The following is a 20,677-nucleotide window of genomic DNA, read 5'->3' as shown; positions in this document are numbered from 1 at the left end:
TACACATATACCATCTCGCAAGATGATAGGCAAGATAAAAACATATTTCAAGAATTCGGCCTTTAAGCAATAAATTCGTTAACACCGAATCCGAGAACCATGACAGAGGCAGCTATTGACGTATGGCAGATTGACAGAGGGGGGGGTTACTAAACAACCCGAACCGCAGATTGCTCTAAACCTCCCCATTTCCACAAGGGAAAAACGGACCACCCAACTCACAAATAACCACCTTCCCGTGGGTGAGCAAACGGAGAAGAATGGTGGGACGACCCCAAAACAGAGCGGCTGGTGACCTCACCAAGAAAACAAGTAGAATTTAACAAGTAAATGAAACAACATATCTCCAATCACTTAACTTCTAATAACTGCGATTTCTGGTGAAGACCTGGCGCAGCACCCCTAACGCTCTCCCGAACCGTCCGCTGCCAGCCGCTTCAACGGACGCAGGAAGGCGCGCTGATCTCCCGTCTCACGGCGTCGCAGCTCGCACCGGCCAGACCCTTGTCGTGGTTTCGCTCCTGTTGCTCTCTTGTGAAGCGCGAAGCCACTACGCCTTTCTATACGGCGCTGCCCAGTGGACTCACGTGGGGACCTCAGAAGCGCCGACGCTCAAGGCGGACAAGTCTTCTCGTGTCTCAGTGCGCGACCGACCAACCGACCGATCCAACCGCCAATGGCCGTTGCCTGAGCAACTCGAGCAGACTGGCGGCCTGCGTGCAGACTCAGATGCAGGAACTCAGCCCCGACCGGGCGACCACTAGCTGAGTTCTGTTACTGGTGGAGTGGCAAGACTCTCATTTTCTGGCTTTAAAGTTTGATCCAAACGACAGACATACTAGCACTCCGACGACAGACAGACACTAACTGCGCACAAATGCAAACGAGAGACAGACCAGCAACTGGTGACGCGAGACTGACCTAGCCTCACGCCGACTGACCCCCTGCCGAGCTGATAGCGCCCCTTAAATGCACGTGAACAGGCAACCTTTTCCCTTTCCCACCAGAGGGAGACACCAAAGCTGCGATTGCCACAGCGGCGCCACCGCCAGAAACGTAGGGCGACAGCTTCACACAACGCGCTGCGGCGCGCTCTTCAAAACAGCAATTTTTTTACCACGGCTCACGCACGCTGCCTAAACCGACGTGCAGTACCGCCGTGATAAACAAAGTAAGAGCCTACGGAATATCAGACCAGCTGTGTGGCTGGGTTGAAGAGTTTTTAGCAAACAGAACACAGCATGTTGTTATCAATGGAGAGACGTCTACAGACGTTAAAGTAACCTCTGGCGTGCCACAGGGGAGTGCTATGGGACCATTGCTTTTCACAATATATATAAATGACCTAGTAGATAGTGTCGGAAGTTCCATGCGGCTTTTCGCGGATGATGCTGTAGTACACAGAGAAGTTGCAGCATTAGAAAATTGTAGCGAAATGCAGGAAGATCTGCAGCGGATAGGCACTTGGTGCAGGGAGTGGCAACTGTCCCTTAACATAGGCAAACGTAATGTATTGCGAATACATAGAAAAAAGGATCCTTTATTGTATGATTATATGATAGCGGAACAAACACTGGTAGCAGTTACTTCTGTAAAATATCTGGGAGTATGCGTGCGGAACGATTTGAAGTGGCATGATCATATAAAATTAATTGTTGGTACGGCGGATACCAGGTTGAGATTCATTGGGAGAGTCCTTAGAAATTATAGTCCATCAACAAAGGAGGTGGCTTACGAAACACTAATTGGACCTGTATTTGGGTATTCCTCATCAATGTGGGATCCGTACCAGATCGGGTTGACGGAGGAGATAGAGAAGATCCAAAGAAGAGCGGCGCGTTTCGTCACTGGGTTATTTGGTAACCGTGGTAGCGTTACGGAGATGTTTAGCAAACTCAAGTGGCAGACTCTGCAAGAGATGCGCTCTGCATCGCGGTGTAGCTTGCTGTCCAGGTTTCGAGAGGGTGCGTTTCTGGATGAGGTATCGAATATATTTCTTCCCCCTGCTTATAGCTCCCGAGGAGATCACGAATGTAAAATTAGATAGATTCGAGCGCGCACGGAGGCTTTCAGACAGTCGTTCTTCCCGCGAACCATACGCGACTGGAACAGGAAAGGGAGGTAATGACAGTGGCACGTAAAGTGCCCTCCGCCACACACCGTTGGGTGGCTTGCGGAGTATAAATGTAGATGTAGATGTAGATGTAGAGGTCGCAAACGGAGCGTACGTTCGTCCCCCGGCCGCGTGGCGGTCAGCTGCAGCGCGTTACGAGAGCGGGAATCGGCTTTAGGGCTCGGTGCGCCTTGACTGCCGGTGAGCGTTGTTAAAAGTGGCGGCCGGGCGCGAATGACCAGGCCGTGGACGGGCGGCGGCGCTTTACGACGTGTCCGGCGGGCCACGTCCCTCCGTGGCCCCGTCGCGCGCAGTCGTTAGGCGCCGCCCGCCGCCTATAAAACAGCGGCTATACGCGGCCCCACGGCCTCCCCACACGGCGCGCTATCGACACGTCCTGCAGCCTATCGACGCGCCTTACTGCGCTGCCCAGCTGTCCGCCCGGAATACTAAGTGCTGCTTACACTCGTTGCCTCCTGTCCCGACAACGCTCTTCTCCCCACTTACACACATCCACGTACTTTTGGACAGCTCACTTGTACCTGTTCAGTACTTGTACGCTGCTGACGCTTTAACGCGCCAACGTACAGGAGGTACTACACGCAGTGTACGATTCGAAATGGCCATCTGCAACTGTTTCCAGCCGCGCGGGGTTAGCCGAGCGGTCTGAGGCGCTGCAGTCATGGACTGTGCGGCTGGTCCCGGCGGAGGATCGAGTACTCCCTCGGGCATGGGTGTGTGTGTGTTTGTCCTTAGGATAGTTTAGGTTGAGTAGTGTGTAAGCTTAGGGACTGATGACCTTAGCAGTTAAGTCCCATAAGATTTCACACACATTTGAACATTTTTGAACTGTTTCGACACATGGCACAAGACACCAGTTGCGGCAACCGTTGCACAAACTGGGGAAGTAATGATCTCTTGTACACAATCACAGCATCTGTGATGTACACTGGAGCACCAAAGAAACTGGTATATGCCTGTGTATTCAAATATAGAGATTTGATAACGGGCGGAATACGGCGCTGCGGTCAGCAACACCTATATAAGACAAGAAGTGTCTGGCACAGTTCTTTGATGGGTTGCTGCTGCAACAATGGCAGGTTATCAAGATTCATGTGAGTTTGAACGTCGGCGTGCGAGAACTGGGACACAGCATCTCCGAGGTAGCGATGAAGTGTGGATTTTGCCGTACGACCATTTCACGAGTGTACCGTGAATCCCTGCTATCCGGTAAAACACCACATCTCCGACATCGCTGCGGTCGGAGAAAGATCCTGCAAGAACGGGACCAACGACGAGAGAAGAGAATCGTTCAACGTGACAGAAGTGCAACACTTCCACAAGTTGCTGTAGATTAAAAAAAAAAAAAAAAAAAAAAAAAAAAAAAAAAAAAAAAACACTGCGCACTATGGGACTTAACTTCTGTGGTCATCAGTCCCCAAGAACTTAGAACTACATAAACCTAACCAACCTAAGGACATCACACACATCCATGCCCGAGGCAGGATTCGAACCTGCTACCGTACCGGTCGCGCGGTTCCAGACTGAAGCTCCTAGAACCGCTCGGCCACTCCGGCCGGCTGCAGATTTCATTCCTGGGCCATCAACGAGCGTCAGCGTGCGGTCCATTCAACGAAACATCATCGATATGGGCTTTCGGAGCCGAAGACCCACTCGTGTACACTTGATGACTCCACGACACGAAGTTTTTTCGCCTCGCCTGGGCCAGTCAACACCGACATTGGACTGTTGATGACTTGAAACTAGTCTCATTTGAAATTGTATCGAGCGGATGGACGTGTATGGGTAAGGACACAAGCTCATGAGTCCATGGACCCTGCATGTCAGCAGGGGACTGCACGTGGAGGCTCTGTAATGGTGTGGGACGTGTACTGTTGGAGTGATATGGGACCCCTGATACGTCTAGATTCTACCCTGACAGGAGACACGTACTTCAGCATCCTTTCTGATCACCTGCATCCATCCATGTCCATTGTCCACTTCGACGGACGGGCAATTCCAACAGGACAATGCGATATCCCCACACGTCCAGAATTGCTACAGAGTAGCTCCAGGAACACTCTTCTGAGTTTAAACACTTCCGCAGGCCGCCAATCTCCCCAAACATGAGAATTGTTGAGCATATCTGGGAAGCCTTGCAACTTGCTGTTCAGAAGAGAACTTACCCTCTCGTACTCTTAAAGATTTATAGACAGTCCTGTGGGGTGTCAATTTCCTCCAGCACTACTTCAGACGTTAGTCCAGTGCATGCCACGTCGTGTTGCGGCACTTCTGCGTGCTCACTGGGGCCCTACATGGTATTAGGCAGGTGTATAAATTTCTTTGGTTCTTCCGTGTGTAATACTGAAACAAGGTGCTACTGTATGCAGAATGAAGTGCAGCTTAATTATAAATAATACGTTAAAAAACAACTAGAAAAAGGTGATGCCTAATGAAAGTATCATTTTGCACAATCCACACACTGAAACGTCCCCTTTGAACAACTCTTACACGACTGTCCTTAAACTGACACACAATATTTTGTTAGCGCAACGCAATCTGACTTTCAAAATTCCCTACAAAAGAATGGCCCTGACTAACATTAAACTATACCTTTCACAAATCACTTACCTCACAAAAATCTTCGCTGCTCAAGCTACTGCAATACAGCGAGCGCCACTACTGCCAGCTAAATAAAAGATTCAAACTATGGAAGGCACTAACTACTGATAGGGATAGTTAGCAAATGAAAGATATTAATAGAGAACGAACAATGTATTTACCTTGATATCATCATATATAAATATAGCAGTTCATGACAAATTTCAAAACTCCGCCATCTCTCTCCCCACATCCACCACTGCTGGCGGCTCACCTCCAACTGCGCAACGCTACGCGCTGTTCACAGCCAGCTGCCTAACACTACAATGGCGAGTATTACAACAATGCAAAGCAGCCACAGACTGCACACAGCACAGCCAGTGATTTTCATACAGAGGTGGCGTTACCAATAGAAAAACCTAAACAGCCTACTTACATAGCCCCCATGCTCCCCACAAAAAATTTTACAAATTGGTTTGGGCAGTGCCCAATACAGATTTGAAAAAATTTTTCATAATTACAATAACAAAGATATCAAATGCACACACTTATTGGTACAACGTTGGTCAAAAACTCAAATTTTCTCACAGTCCATAAAGACAGTCCTAATCGTACATAACAGTAGAATAGCAGTGTTTTTCTCAAAGTCTGAGCAGTAAAAGAAAATGCACACGGAAGTAGTGGATTTCGATGCAGTCTTGAAGAAGTAGCGTTGTCCTTCCAACGGAAAGACAGTGCTGACACTTGACATGCTGACAGATAATGGGCCACAACAGAGTAAACCCACAGCAGAGTCAGTCGTAGTTTGGAAGAATATTGGTAGGTAGGTCACCACAGAGCAGACCCACTGTAGTCCTGGTAGAGATTACGGTATTGGTGGGCCACCAGAGGTGCAGACCCACTGTAGTCCTTGTAGAAATAATGGCGTTGGTGGGTCATCATAGATGCAGACCCACTGTAGTCCTTGTAGAGATAGCCAGCAGCCATCTGTTGTGACTGTGCAGGTGCACAATCACCATTGCAGAGTCTTGCGGATAATATAGCAAGTCCATAAACCACCACTTGTGCACTCACAAAGTTTTCGGAACTGTCCATATGTGAGAAGTAGGGACTGTTAGTGTTTGCACGTGTGTTGATAATTCAGCAAGGGACTGGATAACAGCATTGCTCGTTCTAAGGACAGTCGTGTAAGAATTGCTCAAAGGGGACGTTTCAACACAAAATGGAAATAATGTACTCGTGCTTTCTTTGCATAAATATTTTTGTTGTTGTATTGTTATTGTTGTTCTCGTGGTGATGGTGACCTTAAATTCTGTAATGTTTTTTTTATAATTACTGAAATTACTTAAATGAATGCCTGTACTGGGAATGCATACAAATCTGGAGTTTCCAGAATGAGATTTTCTGCAGGGTTCGCAGAAGAGCTTCTGTAAAGTTTGGAAGGTAGGAGACGAGGTACTGGCAGAAGTAAAGTTGTGAGGACGGGGCGTGAGTCGTGCTTGGGTAGCTCGGTTGGTAGAGCACTTGCCCGCGAAAGGCAAAGGTCCCGAGTTCGAGTCTCGATCCGGCACACAGTTTTAATCTGCCAGGAAGTTTCAAATCTGGAGTTATCGTGTAGCGTGTTGTAACTGCAAGTGATGTACTTACTCTGTCTTATTGTTAGCAGAAACTTTATACGAACTGATTGAGCAATGAAACTTCAATTACCTATAAAGAAGGACAGTCGCTGCAAAATGCATTCACCCCTTGATGTACTGAATCCTCTGGCCCTGTTCAGAACCGGTGCCTGTGCGCATAACAAACAAATGAAATTGTCTTATCTCTAAAGCAGCAACGGTGGAACGCGTTATATTCTGCTGTCTCGTGAGGAAGAACAAAACAGTCTCCCTACAGGCTCAGCGGTGTGCAATACTGGCCGTAATACTTTGAAATACACGTGACATTCTTTTGGCTGATCAATAACATTTAGTTAAAATTTAATGTCTTTATAAAACATATGACTTGCACAGGGCGGAGGTAGTGATTTGGGTAAATTACGGCCTTTTTCAACAGTGAAGCTGTATTCGAAGTTACGTTTGGCTTTTCAAAGCATCTGACAACTGAAATTACATTACCCAGTAAAATTACATCCCTTTTACTAAGTGAAAACCTTTCTTTGCTGACGTAGTCACAAATATTGAGATTTGTACAGTAAGTACTATCTAACATCACTAAAAAGCATAAAGACCAATCATCATATTGAGTATACCTGTGTTAACGAATCTTAGAAACATTACAAAAGCGAAATATCTAACTAGCCTATATATCAAATCTGTTTACGTACATTCTCAACACAGGACTCACTATTACCAATAATCAGCCAACTCATTCACACTAACGCGCTGGCAAAAGTAATGAAAAATTAACTTCTTTACCTTAAATGCGAGAAGACTTCTGCTTCCACATTTATATTTCCAATAATACATGTACTCGCAAAGCTTCTTGTAATATCGATCCAGCAATCCTTTTTTGTCACAATTGCATTTACATTTCATCATTTCACTTTACATTCCATTACAAAATCACTCATCATTTTAAGTACCTATTTTACGTGCGGTGTAACACAAAATATTGGGATGAGAAAATTGCTACATTATAATTCAACTCTTGGTTGCTTTACAGAGCACACCACAGAAACTGCCTACTATTCTTCCGCTCAGAGACTGATACACACTCACTGCTGTGTGCCAAGCTTTCTCGTACTCCAACAATACAATCTCAGACCAGAAGCTCTGCGGTGGCGCAAAGCCAGCGATCCGCTTTATACAGCCCATCAGACACATACGTCGTTTACGAAATAATAGTTTCATTTTAGTTTACATTACTATCATTACAATATTCGAGTGCCACATATATGTGTACCTCTGTAGACTCCTTTCAATTCAAAGATTGCTTCATTGCACCTCTCTACGCTAGCCTTTGCTGTGCGAACCTCTTCATCTCTGCAACTTACAAGTTCCGTTCTCGACCCTCACACACTTCCCTGCATTATCAAATTAGTCATCCCCTGACGGCTCAGAAACTTTCCCATTGAGCCACTCTTTCTTTTACTCAAGTTATTCCATAAACTTCTTTACTCCCCAATACGACTGAATACCTCTTCAGTGGCCGTCCGATCTACCCATCCGATCTTCAGCATTCCTTTGTAGCACCTCATTCTCCTTTGCGTTTTCCGTTCTTATTGTCCGTGTTTGACGTATACGGCTACAGTCCAGATACACTCATCAGCCAAAACGCGCACCGCGACGTCGGATGCCCCCTGCTGGCGTTGCGGGCACGTGACGCGGTAACAAAAGTACGTAAACGAAGTAGACACGGATGGGAGATCACCCCAGCGAAGATATGGCCGGAAAATGAGGAAATACAATGAGATACGCGACTTTGACTAAGGGTAGATTATTGAAAGCTCAAGAGCAGCCATAGAAATTTTCAAAGCAATCAGCATCTTGTATTAACACAGAAACAAGTTGGAGAACCCAAGTTTCTGTTCGGAAGATTTTTTTTTTTTGTGCCACCTTGTTATAATACTTTTAGGCAACGGCCTTGCCGCAGTGGATACACCGGTTCCCGTGAGATCACCGAAGTTAAGCGCTGTTGGGCGCGGCCGGCACTTGGATGGGTGACCACCCAGCCGCCATGCGCTGTTGCCAGTTTTCGGATTGCGCTCAGCCTCGTGATGCCAATTGAGGAGCTGCTCGACCGAATAGTAGCGGCTTCGGTCAAGAATACCATCGTAACGGCCGGGAGAGCGGTGTACTGACCCCATGCCCCTCCTATCCGCATCCTCCTCTGAGGATGACACGGCGGTCGGATGGTCCCGGTAGGCCACTCCTGGCCTGAAGACGGAGTGCTTTTTTTATAATACTTTTAATAAATCACGTATACGTGTCCACATTCAGCAGAAAGACAAATAACTGTATCGTTTGGTGTGGAATAAAGTGAACTGTCAGGTACTGTTCGTGAAATAAAAGGAGGGAACTCTGGCTCAAGCTTTATGTGCAAAACAGAATTAAAGCGGTCGTTACAGGGGTGTTGCACGCATTCCAGGAAGAAGAATGATGGCGGCCATAAGTTGAAGGACTGAGAGATCGCACTTTTATTTTCAACAGCAGGGCCGGAGAACGCCTCGAACGTAGTGCTCGAGACGGAAGATGTGTGACTGTCTGGTTCCAATCTAGAACGCGCTGGCACATCGTCATTTCCGGGACGCTGTGGTTCGATTTATGACAGCAGAGACTTCAGTTATAAGCCAAATAACGGGTCTTAACTCGTCCGTACCGTGTGAACGTTCCCCCGGCTGCGCTGTACACTATTGGGGGCTGTGACCGGCGAGGTGTTCGCTCCCTGCCGGTATCTGAGGGCCCCAGCCCCTGAGGCAGCCATTACGGTTCCCGCACGGCGACGGCGGAACGCGGGGCTCTCGCCGCAGTTAATTGGGTGTTAAGGCCTCGTGATGGCCTAACAACCGAGAAATATGTTCGACGCGGACAAATAAATGTTCCCTAAACTCTATTGCTTACAGCTTTATACATTCTAAGTACACAAAACCCCATTTAAAGGCTCTCAGCAAGTCCGATACACAGCCCCGAAATTTTACACTTAACGATTACTTCGATTTTTAACTCCAGATAAGATCGCCGTAGAATTAATCCGAAGCGTAATACTGGCGGTCATTCTTTCTGTGACGCTAATAGCAGAGATTCTCGAGTTTAGGTCCAGTATGAGTTCTTGCGTTTAAAAAGAGAATCTCGTTTCATTAAACACAGCTTTCGTGTATAAGTGCCCACGTGACAGTATGCAGTTACTTCACGGTCTTCGGCGCTTCGCTTGGTGATTGGCGTATTGCTTACACTTTGACTCAATACTACATTCTGCGTTGTGAAAGCATGGGTTTTTAAACTAGATCTGAAATCTATTACAGTAAGATTAATGGAATGGAAGTCAATAAAGCCTATACAGGAATGTCCCACGAGGAATGGTAAGTATTCACGGTTTGACAGGAACGACCGTTTGAAGTAAGACACTTCGTATAAATATATGCCGTACTCTGATGATCTGCGAGGTAGGATACATTTAATGTACATTGTTATTTGTTTTCTGCTTTATGGAATTCACTGTATGATTTACACACGTACACATATACAACTGTTGGTAAACATTACAACATGCATTGTTGTTGTTGTTGTTGTGGTCTTCAGTCCTGAGACTGGTTTGATGCAGCTCTCCATGCTACCCTATCCTTCTTCATCTCCCAGTACCTACTGCAACCCACATCCTTCTGAATCTGCTTAGTGTATTCATCTCTTGGTCTCCCTCTACGATTTTTACCCTCCATGCTGCCCCCCAATGCTAAATTTGTGATCCCTTGATGCCTCAGAACATGTCCTACCAACCGATCCCTTCTTCTAGTCAAGTTGTGCCACAAACTCCCCTTCTCGCCAATTCTATTCAGTACCTCCTCATTAGTTATGTGATCTAAGCCATCTAATCTTCAGCATTCTTCTGTAGCACCACATTTCGAAAGCTTCTATTCTCTTCTTGTCCAAACTATTTATTGTCCATGTTTCACTTCCATACATGGCTACACTCCATACAAATACTTTCAGAAACGACTTCCTGACACTTAAATCTATACTCCATGTTAACAAATTTCCCTTCATCAGAAACGCTTTCCTTGCCATTGCCAGTCTACATTTTATATCTTCTCTACTTCGACCATCAGTTATTTTGCTCCCCAAATAGCAAAACTCCTTTACTACTTTAAGTGTCTCATTTCCTAACCTAATTCCCTCAGCATCACCCGACTTAATTCGACTACATTCCATTATCCTCGTTTTGCTTTAGTTGATGTTCATCTTATTCCCTCCTTCCAAGACACTGTTCATTCCGTTCAGCTGCTCTTCCAAGTCCTTTCTGTCTCTGACAAAATTACAATGTCACCGGCAAACCTCAAAATTTTTATTTCTTCTCCATAGATTTTAATACCTACTCCGAACTTTTGTTTTGTTTACATTACTGCTTGCTCAATATACAGATTGAATAACATCGGGGAGAGGCTACAACCCTGTCTTACTCCATTCCCAACCACTACGTCCCTTTCATGTCCCTCGACTCTTATAACTGCCATCTGGTTTCTGTACAAATTGTAAATAGCCTTTCGCTCCCTGTATTTTACCCCTGCCACCTTCAGAAAGAGAGTATTCCAGTCAACATTGTCAAAAGCTTTCTCTAAGTCTACAAATGCTAGAAACGTAGGTTTGCCTTTCCTTAATGTTTCTTCTAAGATAAGTCGTAAGGTCAGTATTGCCTCACGTGTTCCAACATTTCTACGGAATCCAAACTGATCTTCCCCGAGTTCGGCTTCTACCAGTTTTGCCATTCGTCTGTAAAGAATTCGCGTTAGTATTTTGCAGCTGCGACTTATCAAACTGATAGTTCGGTAATTTTCACGTCTGTCAACACCTGCTGTCTTTAAGCCGGCCGAAGTGGCCGTGCGGTTAAAGGCGCTGCAGTCTGGAACCGCAGGACCGCTACGGTCGCAGGTTCGAATCCTGCCTCGGGCATGGATGTTTGTGATGTCCTTAGGTTAGTTAGGTTTAACTAGTTCTAAGTTCTAGGGGACTAATGACCTCAGCAGTTAAGTCCCATAGTGCTCAGAGCCATTTTGCTGTCTTTGGGATTGGAATTATTATATTCTTCTTGAAGTCTGAGGGTATTTCGCCTGTCTCATACATCTTGCTCACCAGATGGTAGAGTTCTGTCAGGACTGGCTCTCCCAAGGCCGTCAGTAGTTCCAATGGAATATTGTCTACTCCGGGGGCCTTGTTTAGGCTCAGGTCTGTCAAACTCTTCACGCAGTATACTCCTTCCACCTTTCTGCTTTCTCCTCTTTGGTTAGGACTGGGTTTCCATCTGAGCTCTTGATATTCATACAAGTGGTTCTCTTTTCTCCAAAGGTCTCTTTAATTTTCCTGTAGGCAGTATCTGTCTTACCCCTAGTGAGATAAGCCTCTACATCCTTACATTTGTGCTCTAGCCATCCCTGATTAGCCATTTTGCACTTCCTGTCGATCTCATTTTTGAGACGTTTGTATTCCTTTTTGCCTGCTTCATTTACTACGTTTTTATGTTTCCTCCTTTCATCAATTAAATTCAATATATCTTCTGCTACCCAAGGATTTCTACTAGCCTTCGTCTTTTTACCTATTTGATCCTCTGCTGCTTTCACTATTTCATCCCTCAGAGCCACCCACTCTTCTTCTACTGTACTTCTTTCCCCCACTGCTGTCAATTGTTCCCTTATGCTCTCCCTGAAACGCTGCACAACCTCTGGTTTAGTCAGTTTATCCAGGACCCATCTGCTTAAATTCCCACCTTTTTGCAGTTTCTTCAATTTTAATCTGCAGTTCATAACCAATAGATTGTGGTCAGAGTCCACATTTGCCCCTGGAAATGTCTTACACTTTAAAACCTGGTTCCTAAACCTCTGTCTTAACATTATATAATCTATCTGATACCTTTTAGTATCTCCGGGATTCTTCCATGTATACAACCTTCTTTTATGATTCTTGAACCAAGTGTTAGCTATGATTAAGTTATGCTCTGTGCAAAATTCTAACAGACGGCTTCCTCTTTCAGTTCTTACCCCCAATCCATATTCACCTACTATGTTTCCTTCTCTCACTTTTCCTTCACTCGAATTCCAGTCACCCATGACTATTAAATTTTCGTCTCCCTTCACTATCTGAATAATTTCTTTTATCTCATCATACATTTCATCAATTTCTTCATCATCTGCAGAGCTAGTTAGCATATAGACTTGTACTACTGTAGTAGGCGTGGGCTTCGTGTCTAGCTTGGCCACATGCATTGTACAAAGTGTGAATTAAAAATTTCGTATCGTTAACATATTCGCCTTTAAGCATTGTCGTACACGTGACGCTAAACCTGCAGTACAGTTAGTAATAAATGATGGAATATTCTACCGTCAACTACGATGCACCTGTGCGCTCTTGGCAGAACAGCTTCGTTTGTGAGAGTGTCTACGCACGTTCTGAAAGGGGGCAGCAGCGTCCATGATGCGACCGAGCATTCGTTTGCACGCCTCAGCCTTCATCCAACCCCATAAACAAAACTCTAATGCCATACATTATGGTGATCTATGTGGCCAGTTAACTGTTCTGCCACGACCAGTCCATCAGTTAAGGTCAGTGTGATTGACACGTTCTCTTACACACCTGGTAAAATGTGTGTATGTGTGTGTGTGTGTGTGTGTGTGTGAGGGAGGCAGCTGGCTTGTTAGAGATCCACGCTCCCTTACTCAAAGATATGGATATTTTACTCGCACCAGTAGAGGACAGGCCACGAATCGACAGTCAAGCTCCAAGTGAATTAGCGATCATTGTTTTCAGATGCAATTGGCTCTGACCACTGTGTGACTCAACTGCTGTGGTCGTAAGTCCCCTAGAACTTAGAACTACTTAAACCTAACTAACCTAAGGACAGCACACACATCCATGCCCGAGGCAGGATTCGAACCTGCGACCGTAGCGGTCGTGCGGTTCCAGACTGTAGCGCCTTTAACCGCTCGGCCACTCCGGCCGGCTGAGATGCAATTGAGTGAGTGAATGGTTGCTGTAACGGCATAATGGGAGGAGGCATGTCGCACCGCCTGAGTGAATGTCCACATCGCCTTGGGTTGATTGCAAGCAAAACGTAATACATTTACCGAATGGTGACAAAGTGTTTCGCCGAATAGTGATTATAAGTCCGGAGTGGCGATGTTACGCGTTCGCGTGTGCCACGCCACCCAATGGAATGCAGCCCCGATAATATGTGCAGATTTTTACAACATTGCGTGACGCTATTTCACCGTCTTTTATTTGTTTTGATACTAAACGCAAGTAGCTGTGTACGACTGTGACAGTGACTGTCTCCACTCGTGTTTACAGAAAATACATAATTTTACTTGTGCCAACCGCCGTGATCTTGATTAATGAAAAACCACTTGTTCCTTGAATACTGACTTATTACCGGCCAAAACCTGATTGTAAAAACTCTCGTAACGATTAAATCTGACCCACTAGGTCACTCACGGTCATTGAAATAAAGGCCAGGCTGCTACATTATTCGACAGCTAACAGTACCAAAATTACTCGGGGGTGTTTCGAGCTCCGTCATGGAGGAAGTTCGTTGCTGCCCACGTGGCCAAGGAAACGTTCGCAAGGTGTTCAGAAAACGAATTTTGCAGAAAACTACAGTAACTCGTCCCGTCATTCGCTTTTCTGAAATGACTGGAGCAGCCAGCATGCTACCGATCATGCCTCAACAAACATTTATCGAAAATCGAACTGGGAAATTGGTTTTCCTGTAGCGTGTAGATTTTGCTGCGACCATCGATTATTGTTTCGTGTGGTGTTGATTCCACTCCGTGTGAACGTAGTTGCATCACTAAGCAGTATTAACGGAAGTGTACGACGATTGTCAGGTAACTAGCGGCGCAATTCAAGTCGTGTGGCATTGTCGCCGACGTGAAGATTGTAAACGCACTGTATGTGAAATGTGTGCAGGTATTCCTCATGTGACGTTCGCCGGTGATACGTGGCAGAAAGTCGTCGTGTGCTGTCAGTAGGGGTACGCTGCACCACTTCGACAATGCGTTGCTGGTCTCGTGCAGGTTTTAGGACTACACTTCCAGAGGGCACATGGGAACCTGGTAGAATACCTGTTTCACGTAATGTGCCGGACATTAATGAAATTCTAGATTATAGTTGGGGGTTGTTCTAGGAGCCACTGTATTTGATAGATGTGAGCGTATCTTTTTCGTAGAATATGACTGGATCACAATGTTGATTATTGATTTTGGAATTTGTCATGGAAGACTTTTTGTTGGCGGTGGGGTGGAGAAACTACGAAAACGACATATTTTTCGTTTAAAAATATCTCATGGAAAAATCAAATACTTTTAATAAGCGCTGCAACAGAAGCAAATATTTAAACCTACGTCTTGTATAATAACGGTTCTGCGGGAAGTGGGGTATTTACGTTATAACGGACATACAAATATTCTCATCGAGGTATCGCACGAAAAATTTCATGCTATACTGTCATAAGAGAATCAAGACACTCACTGATCAAATGATACCGTGAATTTAGTCCCTTATCCAAAACAGCACGCTGTTTGAAGATAATTACATACATCCTTTCGAATACCGGGTAATATGTTGAAAAAAGGCTGCTGCATGAACGTATCTTGGGACGCTGATCGTCTCCTATCCGTTTAATTCTTAAATAAAAAATAAAAGAGTAGCGTACCTCTGCCAAAAGCTGTGAGTTTCAAAATTCCGACGTCTCGACAAATCGCACTGAAATATTTGATGGTACATTTTAGTTAGTATTTCACGTCATACTTCACTGCAAAAATACAGTTACTCAAGTTGAACCAACTGTTTTGGAATTCCACTAATGGCCATCGATCCCTGGCTAATGATAACCTCGTTGTCGTAGCTATTTCGCTGCCATCTTCCTTCAGGGAGTCTTCGATATTGAGTGAATGAAACCACTTCAGTGTGCTTTGTGTTCTTGATTTGCTATTAGGAAAACAAATACTTGAAAGTATCGAAAACTTGACATATTTTTACGTGCACCTTCAAAATTATCTGTAGAGGTTAGTCATACCGATCACTGAAGCGATACGCATCCTGTTTCTTGGAACTGAAAAGCTTTTCAGATGTCCAGATTCACAGTGGATAACTCTAATGCTTCTTGCTTCTTAAGAACAGAAACAAAAAATTTGACAAAAAGCGTCGTAGAGTCGATTGGGAGGTGAATGACGCATGCAGTTTCCTTCGCACGTAGTAGAAGATAAAATAGCAGCAATTAGAAATGAATCGGTTTTTTTATGTACATATAGTGGTTGGACAAAAAATATGGTGTATAAAACCCGTTGGTGCCCACAACAGCTTCCGGTTGACTCGTAATTCATAAATACAGGATCCGCATGGTTTTCAAGGGAATATTGCAGCATTCGTCTTGAAAAGTAGAGACAAGCTCAGGTAGAGATGATTAAGATCATGCACCCTTCTCTCCAAAGTACACCACAGAGGGCTTAATAATATTGAGAGCTGCTGACTGTGGCGGCCGGGGCAGATGCGAAAATTCATCGCCACGCTTCAAAATCCAGTCCTGGACGAAGCGAGCTATGTAGAGAGGGGTCCTACCGTTTTGGAGCAAAGCAACATCCTCGGGGAACACACAGTGTTCTGTGGGATGGTCCTAACTAGCCAAAAGGCTTAGATAATCCTTGGCAGTAATGTGACGTCACAGAACAAAAATGGTTCAAATGGCTCTGAGCACTATGGGACTTAACATCTACGGTCATCAGTCCCCTAGAACTTAGAACTACTTAAACCTAACTAACCTAAGGACATCACACACATCCATGCCCGAGACAGGATTCGTCACAGAACAACCAGGGTGCCCATGGAATACTGCGATATGGCTGTGCAAAGCATCACCAGACCGCCGCCATGTCTAATGTCCAAGTTTACGTTCGAACAGAACGAAACAAGAAGCATCCGAGCAAACGAGTTTCTTCCGGAGCTCCACATTCCATGGTTTCTGGTTTTGGCACCACGTTTCCCTGGTAGGGGCATCTGCATCTCCAAGAAGTTTTGAAATTCCCACTCGCCGAGCAACTTCCTGCTTATGGAACTAGACATCGTTTTGTTTTGGTGCTGACAGGTTGGCGAATGCGACGTTCACTTCTGTAGAGACTTTTGCGCATGTAGTTGTCTTATTTTTCGTCACAATCCTCTTCAGTGACCGTCTGTCACGATCAATCAACGCACACTTTCGTCCACGTTGCGTCTTCGCGAATGATGGTTTTACGGTTTCCCCAAATGCGGTACAAATTTTCGGTGCGGTACCTATTGCTTCACCAAACAGTTCGGCTACACACGGAGACACCAAGCAAGCAGGCGTCATCAATTTGCCCGCGTTCGAATTCACGTAACTCCAACGCAACGCACCCATAACTACACAGAACACAATTCTGACCACCACTGACATTTGCAACGCATTGACGACATCGCAGAGGTGGCTTTCGTAGTCAAATACAACAGTGTAACCTGTAGGCTCGGCTAGCATCTGTACAGGGCTATTACAAATGATTGAAGCGATTTCATAAATTCACTGTAGCTCCATTCATTGACATATGGTCACGACACACTACAGATACGTAGAAAAACTCAAAAAGTTTTGTTCGGCTGAAGCCGCACTTCAGGTTTCTGCCGTCAGAGCGCTCGAGAGCGCAGCGAGACAAAATGGCGACAGGAGCCGAGAAAGCGTATGTCGTGCTTGAAATGCACTCACATCAGTCAGTCATAACAGTGCAACGACACTTCAGGACGAAGTTCAACAAAGATCCACCAACTGCTAACTCCATTCGGCGATGGTATGCGCAGTTTAAAGCTTCTGGATGCCTCTGTAAGGGGAAATCAACGGGTCGGCCTGCAGTGAGCGAAGAAACGGTTGAACGCGTGCGGGCAAGTTTCACGCGTAGCCAGCGGAAGTCGACGAATAAAGCAAGCAGGGAGCTAAACGTACCACAGCCGACGGTTTGGAAAATCTTACGGAACAGGCTAAAGCAGAAGCCTTACCGTTTACAATTGCTACAAGCCCTGACACCCGATGACAAAGTCAAACGCTTTGAATGTTCGGCGCGGTTGCAACAGCTCATGGAAGAGGATGTGTTCAGTGCGAAACTACGTTTTCAGTGATGAAGCAACATTTTTTCTTAATGGTGAAGTGAACAGACACAATGTGCGAATCTGGGCGGTAGAGAATCCTCACGCATTCGTGCAGCAAATTCGCAATTCACCAAAAGTTAACGTGTTTTGTGCAATCTCACGGTTTAAAGTTTACGGCCCCTTTTTCTTCTGCGAAAAAAACGTTACAGGACACGTGTATCTGGACATGCTGGAAAATTGGCTCATGCCACAACTGGAGACCGACAGCGCCGACTTCATCTTTCCACAGGATGGTGCTCCACCGCACTTCCATCATGATGTTCAGCATTTCTTAAACAGGAGATTGGAAAACCGATGGATCGGTCGTGGCGGAGATCATGATCAGCAATTCATGTCATGGCCTCCACGCTCTCCCGACTTAACCCCATGCGATTTCTTTCTGTGGGGTTATGTGAAAGATTCAGTGTTTAAACCTCCTCTACCAAGAAACGTGCCAGAACTGCGAGCTCGCATCAACGATGCTTTCGAACTCATTGATGGGGACATGCTGCGCCGAGTGTGGGAGGAACTTGATTATCGGCTTGATGTCTGCCGAATCACTACAGGGGCACATATCGAACATTTGTGAATGCCTAAAAAAACTTTTTTAGTTTTTGTATGTGTGTGCAAAGCATTGTGAAAATATCTCAAATAATAAAGTTATTGTAGAGCTGTGAAATCGCTTCAGTCATTTGTGTTCAGGCATGTGTGTCTCTCGGTGGTCCCTCACTTTTGTGCAGCCCTTGTAGCTAGCACTCAAGTGTTCATAATGGTCAGCAACTTCTGTTTATAAAATACATTCTTGTGTGTAATATATATTGCTGGAATTGATTCTGAAGGCCTTTCTGATTTCCAATGCACTTAATTCTACCGAGCCTTTCGCGGCAGTGTATATTCTTTTAAACGGTCTACAGGCGGAGCTCGTGGATACTAATTTGTCGAAACCAAACTTTCTCAGCGGGTATCGTGTTATCTTTCCTCGGGTCGTTATAAATTTATCGAGAGATGCGAGTAGAAACCCAGATTGTCAGCGACCTGGTGCTTTTTCCGAAGATTTGTGCGCGTCCTCTGCCTTCGGAAGGGGAAAATAAACACGAGGATACCGATCCCACGACCGCCCATGGGAAACGTACCGCACGCTAGAGCGGTATATTGCAGACCGGCGCCATATGTCTCTGCACCGCACCATTGTATTCCTCCCACGAGCGCGGCATATACACAATTGACTTGTCTCCTTACTGCATATTAATGACCTATACGTAACGTACCGTGTCGGCACGCGGTTGACATAAAGATTAAGAATAAGTGGTATCCCTCCGCATTTTATTGTCTGTCGTTTAATAGGGGCCCGGACGCCCTTGCGCGAGCATCTACACACACGCATGCGCATGTTTACGACGGCGACGGGCGCGCATTAGCATCGGTAACGAGGCTGGCGGCTTCTTGTGCGACCGCCGTCGACTCGGCTCTTTACTGCGCCAGTCCGGTCGCAGACCCTCCCCGGATGAACTTTCGTGTGCGGCGCGCGGTACAAAAAAGAACGCACCGAGATAATGGAGGATACGTCACCGGCGGTTCGGAACGCCCAGGCGCTGCGATTTACGTGAGGCGAACTGCGGGGAGAGAGCAGCGCAAAGGGCGCAGGACACGGGCTGGCGGTCGCCGCTCCTGGCTGCCGCGCCTCGAGTGCCGAATGGCGGCGACACCTCCGGCGCTACGGGCTGCGAGGTGCCGATCGCGAGGTACAGCTACCAGTTGGTACGTGTCCATCCTTATGGTCGACGGTCTGCTGGACTTCAGCCGTTTGCTTGCGTAACACCTGCAGCCGTTGTTTTGGAGTTATTTCACTTTATTGGAAGCAGTTTCGACGACTGAGTACGCAGCCGTTGATTCGGTGAATTTTCATTTTATTATAACCAGCTTAGGTGACTGAGTACCTCATTTCTATCCCACAGCTGACGCTGATACAGTGAAATCCTATCGTGTACACGATTCGTTCAGTGACCGAAATCCATCACCGAAACCGTGCCTTTACAGCTAATCGCGGCGTAATGAATACTCTAACTGTAACAAATTTCGGACGTGGAACTGTACGTATTAAATTCCACCGACTAATATTACAGTCACATATCGTCCTATTAGCTAAAGAAACAGTGGCAAGACAACCAGCTAGACTTGGTCACTGTTTCTATGTTTCGATACAGTGTGTCGATACGTGGAACTGTTTCAGGGTTTCGGAACGGCTGTGGTTCACTGTTTCGAAACAGTGATGTTTCATTCCGCCCCTGTCTCGGATAACTGGACCAGATTCGATCTCGAGCCAGACGCAGAAATTGTATCATTGTTTCAGAATAAGACTGTTTCAGTCCACCCTTGCTTGGAACGGACTAATTGTATCGAAACGGTGATGTTTCATTCCGCCCTGTGTCGTACGAGATTCAGGCTCGGTACAGGTTCTGAAACACAACATAACACTTCATGAAACACTTTCAAGGATGTCGAAATCTTTTTGACAAGCAATAGCATGAAGCTTAAGATATCCGAAAATAAAGCTCCGTTTGTAGCTGACTGTCCTATTACGAAATGGCGTAACATCTGCTTCATAAACACTAACCAAACAATAAAACAACGCATACTATTCACATTCAAAATAATAAATATGTGAAAATCATTCGATTAAATGACACTTTTTTATAACATACGCTTCTCTTTTCATGTTTCCAATAATCATATTAAGAAACGCAAGTAAGCCTACAATATTTTGAATTAAAAAAAAAGGCGTAGAGTGACAGTTATTAGACATACACATAATTTGATGTAGGTATAATTGCAAGCAATCTGTTTGATATATCACTGATAGTGTAATGGTGAACGGGAAGGGCTGTGAAACATGGGGAATTTATAGTAACGGTTCGAAACACCTTGAAATACAAAATTTTTTTCTGTTAGATTTTGTTATTTATTCGAATTATTTGTGAGTCTATAGTCACTGTGCCTATTATCCACAATGATTCCCTTAGTGTGCATGGAAATTACCAGGATGGATATATTACCCATACTAACGGAATGTGGGAATCCCAGTAGCATATCCGTTGTTTCTGCAGTTTGCTCCCACTTCCATTTCCGTTCGTGGTGG

General features: G+C 45.5%; 1 protein-coding gene and 1 pseudogene across 1 annotated transcript in view; one reads left to right on the top strand and one right to left on the bottom strand.

The window, feature by feature from the left end:
- LOC126481699 (homeobox protein Hox-A13-like) overlaps positions 1–20,677 on the bottom strand; it is a 185,474-nt gene that overhangs the window by 56,930 nt on the left and 107,867 nt on the right. The gene's annotated exons all lie outside the window — the stretch shown is intronic.
- On the top strand, positions 8,287–8,403 carry LOC126482775 (5S ribosomal RNA; annotated as a pseudogene).

Source organism: Schistocerca serialis, chromosome 5 (genome assembly GCF_023864345.2).
Source record: "Schistocerca serialis cubense isolate TAMUIC-IGC-003099 chromosome 5, iqSchSeri2.2, whole genome shotgun sequence".
Lineage (NCBI taxonomy): Eukaryota > Metazoa > Arthropoda > Insecta > Orthoptera > Acrididae > Schistocerca > Schistocerca serialis.
Note: the sequence above shows the minus strand (reverse complement) of the source record. Positions and strands in the feature narration are given on the sequence as shown.